This window comes from Equus przewalskii, unplaced genomic scaffold (assembly GCF_037783145.1).
Source record: "Equus przewalskii isolate Varuska unplaced genomic scaffold, EquPr2 contig_9098, whole genome shotgun sequence".
In the NCBI taxonomy this organism is placed as follows: domain Eukaryota; kingdom Metazoa; phylum Chordata; class Mammalia; order Perissodactyla; family Equidae; genus Equus; species Equus przewalskii.
This window is the reverse complement of record NW_027228234.1, coordinates 27,517-35,552: the sequence shown is the minus strand read 5'-3', so window position 1 is coordinate 35,552 and position 8,036 is coordinate 27,517.

Here is an 8,036-nt window from a genome sequence, read left to right as displayed (position 1 = left end):
AAAAATGGGATAAATGGAACAGATATAAATAAAGTTAAAACAAAGGTTTTAATAAAACACTGCCTAAGGTTGGATGGGCTAAAGGGACCCCCCTATTGGCTCCCCAACATTAAAGGACATCAGACAAACTTGTTCTATTCACCCCAGTTTGAAAAATTTAAAAGGTCAGGAGGCAAAAATCAGATTGAGAAACCTGACCAACAATTGTTTGGGGCAACAGTTAGGCTACCAAGATTAATAAGCCTATAAAGATTAAAGTGTTTAAGCTAATATTATATGAAGAGTTTATGTCAACTTTGCCTGGGTGTTTGCTTTGGGAATAAATGTTCTGTCTAACTGGGAATGCTTCCACTACACAATGTTGTAATACTGAAACTTGTTAATGGAATTCTAGTGCAAGTTCTAATTAAAAGCATAAGAGCTAGTAAAACTAAGATAAAATTTTGCAAAAATTGATATACTTAAACAGGCCAATTTCAGTCCATCCAAACTAATGTATGCAATTGGAAAAGCCAGCTGCAACAACGGGGAGCCTGTTTTAATATTTTGAGGCTTGTAAATAAAATTAGAAATACTTTACTGCCTCTTTAAAAAATAATAATTAAATAATTAAAAATGCCAGCAGCCAAACTCAAATCTGCTGTTTTTGTCTACTCTCTTGCTAAGCTTCCCAGCAAGCTTCGCTTCAACTCCCCCAAAATTCCTGATCCAAAATTGAACAAGTAAAAATAAGTAAACTTTTGAGATAATTTGGAATTGTAATGGCCATTCTGGGAAACCTGTTTCAGAAGAAGATTCAAAATCTCTTATAATGGAATGCAGTCTTTAATGGATATGCAAAAACTTGTAACAGGCAAAATTACTTAACATGATATAAAAAGATCTTTGATGAAGGAAGGCTGTCTAAGTTTGCTGGTTTGTTTTAAAATAAACATGTTCTCAGATTTACCCACATTGGATATGGTGCAGACATACAGCCTGGGTTTACTGGTCAAATGAGCTCATGTCATCTCTGTTACAAAGTTTACCAGCAAAACCAATAACTCAGTGTAATGGCTAATTTTGTTTAATGTCTCATGAGGTTTTTGTAGATGATCTAGATATACTTGTTAAAGACAGGTAAACTAAATAAACATAAAAAGATAAAAGTTTTTGGAAAAATTTTTAACAATAATTATATGTATTATGATGTATGTACTTAAAACAACTGAAGATGATAGTTAATTGCTATAACGTCACACGAAGTTTTTAAGAGTAATTGTTAAAACTGGGTAAGAGTTTTAAGTACAATAATTATGTTTTATAGTCTGCATACTTAAAAAAACATCTTCCAAAATCTTTTTGGAAGCTTAAACTTTACAGCTTTACTAAGTTAAGTTAAATAATAACAGTTTATTGGGTATCTAGGTCATTTTCACATAAGATAAAATATTAAAGGTTAACTACTAAACCTATATTTGTCTGCCTTTGGTTTCTTATATCAAAGAAACTTAAAAGTGCTTAGCTTTATTGATAAACATGTTTTATGTATGCTGAGAAATTTCCTATGAGAAAACATATGTTTCTAAAAGGTCTGTAGACAAGGAAAGTAAAATATATATTTTCAGTAAAAAGGTATAAAGAATGGAAATATTTTTGTTTCTTGAGTTGAGAAAAATAAATTTTTCCTAAAGTACTGGGACAAATTCTGAACATAAAAAAAATAACCAAAGGTTTGTAAAAGTAAAGCCCTAAAGAGTTTTCTGTATGGTCAAGTTGGCTAAGACTAAAGTAAATCCAATTAAGTAAATAAACTTATATGTCAAAAATAAACTGGTACAAAACTAAAACTTGGTTTCCTCTTTCTTAAAAGGATAATTTTCCTAAACTTTTAATCTGCTCTTGATAAAAAGATTATAAAAAGGCTTTTTTTTTTTTTTTTACTATTTTAACTCTGTTTCCCCTTGGCTGTTTCTGTTGTCACTTTGAATAGAGACCTGAACACGGTTTCGCAGGGAACCTGGTTTCCTATCTGAACAAATGTTTTAAAGCTTTTAATATTTTTTTTTGAGGAAGATTAGCCCTGAGGTAACTGCTGCCAATCCTCCTCTTTTTGCTGAAGAAGACTTGCCCTGGGCTAACATCCATGCCCATCTTCCTCTGCTTTATATGTAGGACGCCTACCACTGAAGCAGAATGTGCACACTTAACCACTGCGCCACCAGGCTGGCCCCAAGCTTTTAAAATTTTTCACAAGCTTCCCCACACACAAATATTCAAGTCCTGAGTAAAAGCTTTCTTTTGACCTGGAAGAGGAGGGAGAGTTTCTCTGGGGATTTTCAGAGGGCTTCTGGGACTTCTCGGAGAAATTTGCTCTCTTTCTATAAGAAAAGTGCTAAACTAATAAGGTTTATTTTGTATGTTAGATTACATGAGAAGCATTGTCAAATAAAGTAATGATAATCTTTCTTAAATGGTATTGTGTAAATGAGTGTTATTGATATAACTATTTTGAAAATTATCTAAAATTCTAATCTGTTCTGATTGTCAGCCATAATTCTGGTTATTATCTCAAAGTATTATATGTCACAAGAATTGTCAAGTGTCTCTGTCAGTTACCATTTTTGAATGCCTTGTTATTTGCAGACAGTTGCTGTTTTACTTTGATGTTTGTGCAAATATATTTCATCTTCAGAGAAATTAATGGAAAGGACTCTGGTGCTTACTCTAGAGTACAGGTACTGATAAACATTCAGGTTGTAAAACTAAACTGGGCAGAAATTGCAGAAATCTAACAGAGAAACTGATGACCTCACAAACTGCTAACAAGATTAAGTTAAGAACCAATTACACAGGACTGAATAAACGAATGAGATGAGTATAATTTTTATGGCATTTTCATTGAGATATTGCTGATTTTTTATTTTTTTTCACATTTAAGAAAACGTTTTTGTCTATTCTCTTAAGGAACTATGATTTATAGCAAATGTAAACAAAATTGAAACAGTCACCTTTTTCTCCCTATCTGAGCCCTCCAAAATGTAAAAACTCCTGATGAGTAAGTATTCTTATTCTCATGGCAATATGGTTGTTTGCATAAGTCCAATAAGAATCTGCTCTTCTTATAACAGGACACAATTGGAAACACTGCTTATATTACCAAGGCTTTGACTGGAACATCATATTTGAAAAAAACATACGGGCTTGGATGTAACAAGACAGCTTTTGAGGAATGAAGTTTGACATTCTGGAATAAAGCCACTTGGAAATACTGGCCTGGTACCTTGCTTATGGGTTCAGTGACCTGGTAATATTGAGCAAAGAATGTCACTCCCTCTGGCAGGTACAAGGAATCTCAATATTTTGGGGAACCTCACGAACAGAGGAGTTCACCCAAATCTGTAGGTACTGCAGGCAGAATCTGATGACAAGTCCATTGCTTGGCTTTCCTTGAGAGGCCTTTAAAGTTCAGTTATAAGGTTCCAGCAAAGCAGACTTAAAAGAGCCTATATAATCAATTACTATTCTTGCTGTACCTATGTAAATAATTATGCCAAAGTTATTAAAACTAGACTTATTTTACAAACCAGTTAGTCTTAATTTGGCTATGTCTAGTGAAATTAAGGGTGATTTTAGAGACAAAGATTATGTTTCAATAAAAACTATAATACACATTTATAGATATTGGATTTTAGTTCTTTCAATTGTCTTTGAAATATTTGTTTTACTTCTGTTAATTGGACTGGATCCTGAATTTGTTTAGTCTCCTGAAATATCTGACTACAAATCTCCAAACTAACACTTTCAGGGTTTTTTTCCCCATCATTTTCATTTGGAGTCATTGAAAACTAAATCTTCCCTTTTTCCTGAAGACTTGCAAACTGAAGCTGAAGGACCTAGTATAAACTTAAGAGAGATTCATGTTCACTGCTGTGTAAGTCACTCAAAAAGCTACCTTAGTGCCCGATGACACCATCAAAGACATTTAAAACTGCAAAAGATGCTTTGACCCTGCCTTCTAGGAATCTTGATTGGCTGCCCCCTGGGCTCAGAAACTGGCTTATAATTTGCTCCAACAATTAACCTTGTTTTTCTCTTTTTGTTTCTCTATAAAAACTTCTTATTAAATACCTGGTTGCATACTTACATGATACAGGCCTAACTTTGGGAGCCCACCAGCATCACTGCCTTATTAAAAGATTGGTTCAATGAGGTGAAACAACCTGTGCCCCATTTCAGCAGGAAGTAGCTAGATTGGTCCCTGCCCCAAATCCCTCAAGATTGAGGGATGGACATAAAATAGGAGGGAATTGATACAGACAGTGATATCAGTTTCCCTACATTAAACCCAGCATATATGGGGTTAAAACCAAAACACTCATTCCCTGCTTACTCCCTGGCTTCCTGGCTCCGGAATCCACTATCATCCATGGAGACAGACACTGCCAAGGACAAGCACCTGGATTCATTATCTCCTCCCCACAAAGAGATACAGGCTGGTGGGAAAGCTGCTGATCAGCAAAGTCATGGGCCCCCTCCTTTCTACAAGTAGTCTCAAGGCCAAAGACAGGCTGGTGGGAAAGCTCTTACCAGCAAGACCATATGCTTCTATCCCTTACCTAAAACCCCAAATAAAAACCCTTCCTTTTAGCTTTTTGGGGAGTTTGCGATTTCAGCGTTAGCTGCCCATTCTCCTTGCTCAGCGCTGTGCAGTAATAAAGTTCCTACTTTCTTCCACTTCCCCAAGTTTCAGAGTTTGGCTTTCTGCACAATGGGTGAGAGAACTCACTTCAGATTCGATATCAATAGAATGTAGTGGAAGTGACATAAGTTCTAAGTTTAGACTCAAGAAGCCCTGCAGTTTCTCTCTTGCACTAGGGAGCTTCCAGCACTTTGTGAATAAGTTTCACTCAGCTGCTGGATGATGAACACACATGGAAGGAGGCCCAGTAGTCCCAGCTGAACCAGTTGAGGACACAGACATGTGAGGGACCCCCTTGAAGACAGCTGAGCCCAGCCGAGAACATAAAGACTTCCCAAATGGACCTGGCACAGAATCATTAGAAAATAACAAATCATTGCTTGAAGTCATTAAGTTTTGGAGCAGATTGTTACATAGAAATATTTGGCTGGTACTATCCTCTTCAAAGAAATTCTATTTTCCGGTGATCTCTTTCTTAAGTGCTTCTGTGGCTCACAGACTCCCACATGCCCAGAATGCCACAGGGAGAAGGTTGGAAGAATGAGAGAAAAATTATAGACTGTTGGTGGCTTAGGCACTATGTTATCATTATTCTTATCATTGTTAATATTTATATGGTATAAATATTATAGTATACAGATCTTCCTTGACTTAAAATGGGGTTACATTCAGATAAACCCATCATAAGTTGAAAATAATGTCAAAAATGCACCTAACCTACCAAACATCATACCTTAGCCCTGCCCACCTTAAACCTGCTCAGAACACTTACATTAGCCTACAACTGGGCAAAATCAACTAACACAAAGCCTATTTTATCATAAAATGTTGAATATCTCACGTAAGTTATTGAATACCATACTGAAAGTGAACAACAGAATGGTCATATGGATCCAGAATGGTTGTCATTGTATTGGGTGTTTACTCTCATGATCGCATGGCTGACTGGGAGCTGTAGTTGACTGCTGTCACCCAGCATCAAGAGAGAGGATCAAGTATCATACTGCATATTGCTAATCCAGGGACAGATCAAAATTCAAACTTTGAAGTACCACTTCTAATGAATGTATATCACATTTCCACCATTGTAAAGTTGAAGAATCATAAGTTGAACCATCATAAGTCAGAGACCATCAGTAGTACATGTCATGATATAGTAGTTATCACTTGGGCATAATTGCTATGTGCCAGGCACTGAACTGTATTTAAACCTTATATTTGTACTTATTTATAATTTTATTTCATCATATTAACTACCATGTAATAGTTTTCATTCCATTTTACAGAAAATAACCTTAAGGCTTACATATATCTAGTGACTTACCCAGGGTGATGCAGATGCTAAAATCAAAAGCAGTATTAAATACTAGTTTATTTGATTACAAAGTCCATCTTTTTACTTTGCTACTCTCTTATTTTTGTGAAGCATGTTTAATTACCACAAGACTGTCTTGGCCTTTATAGTAAAACTTCACCAGTGCATAATAACTAGAGCTTTATCAGGGCAAAATAGTTGAAAGTTAGAACTAGAGAATTTGAAAATACACAGGTTCTTAGAGAATAAGCGTTAATTAGAACTAACATATGAGTTCTGCCTAAATAATTTCTTAGAGGGCTCCCAATGATGTAAATTATGACAGATCCGTTTATATTGACAATTTTAATTATTAAATCAATGGCATGTAAATCAGCGCTTTTTAAGAAAATTGTTGGACAAAGTAATATTTTAAACTCTAAATTTTATTTCCACCATTAACTTATGAAAAGTGCCTTTCATTTTCTTACTAAACAAAGGTAACATTAGACAAAGGTAAGAAATTAGTTTTGTCAAAATGGTACGCCATTCCTCTGAGTCTAATTCACTAATAATTTTACCTTATGTTAAAACTATGATCTGAAGACAGAAGTGACTAGAACAAGATTCATTATGTGATAGCTGGATGAAGCAGGAAGAGGAGAGACAGTCAGGTTGAAGATAGAGAGCGCATCTCCAACCTCCTAGTTAATGACAGTGCCTTGCTTGGACTTCCTGTTCAACAAGGATCTGAGATCTGAGACTGGACCTTCAACTTCTCATCCAAGATAAAATTCTGATCCCACATGTTTAACACGCTAACTTCCTAATTTGAGCTGAACTTCTTAAAAAACTGTAATATTAATGGCTGAAATTGTAGAGCTCCATCAAGAATGATTTGGTCTATTTGCCAAAATCTTAAGTAATTTCTGCAAGATACAAGTCAGGTAAGTATGGGTCCAGGAAAAAGCACAGAAATGTTATTTAGTGCACGTAAAGGGGAGTGCTGCATGGTAAATGGAGGACATCTCAAGTGAAACGTAAAAACCTCTCTCAGTTCACAATGGCAGAGGCTAGAAAGAATGATAAGGCCACCTATAGGGTCAAATATCTATCCTAGATATGTTAGAGCACTGGATTTTGAATCCACATGGAAGGAGACCCTCTCTCCCAGCAAAGACTCATGGCTTGCCCTTGTGACATTTTGGCTCTGATACTTACCAGCTGTATGACCCTAGGAAAATTCCTTCATCTCTCTGAGCCTCAATGTCCTCCTTATAAAATGGATATGATATTAAATTATGACAAGTATATTTAAAGAATCCTAGGCAATAATAATTCAGACAAAGATGACTGCTATGTGATTTCACTCATATGTGGAAGATAAACAAAGAAACACAAGATAAGAAGAACAGATTAGGGGTTACCAGAGGAGAAGGGAGTGGAGGGAGGACAAAACGGGTAAAAGGGCACATGTGTATGGTGATGGATAAAAACTAGACTATTGTTGCTGAAAAAAAAAATTTTTTAAAGCCACATTAGGAAAAAAAAAAGAGACCTAAGAGTTTTTCTTTCCATGTGCAGTATATGTACATTCCTCACAACAACCTAGTGAGAAGCTGTTAATGCCTCCAGCCAAGGACCATGAGGAGCACACCCATGGATGAACAAGTTGGTTTCGTTGTTCACTGCAGTGAGGGAGAAAACTCCCATGAGGAATCATAGAATATCTCAGTAAGAGGGTTTGGAACCAAAGAAGCAGAACTAATAGGAGATATCTATTAAAAGAATTATTGCAAGGAATTAGTTTACACAGTTGTGGCGGTAGAGTAGGCAAGTCCAAGACCCACAGGTTAGGCCACTGTCAGGACAGGCAGGCTGGAACTCTCAGCACAGGCTGAAGCTGCGGGCTGCAGTGGAATCTCTTCTCCCTCAGGGAAGCCTCAGCTCTGCTCTTGAGACTTCAACTAATTGGATCCGGCTCACCTAGGATAACCTCTCTTACTTAAAGTCAACTGATTATGGACTTTAATAATATGTACAAAATATCAATGTTTGACT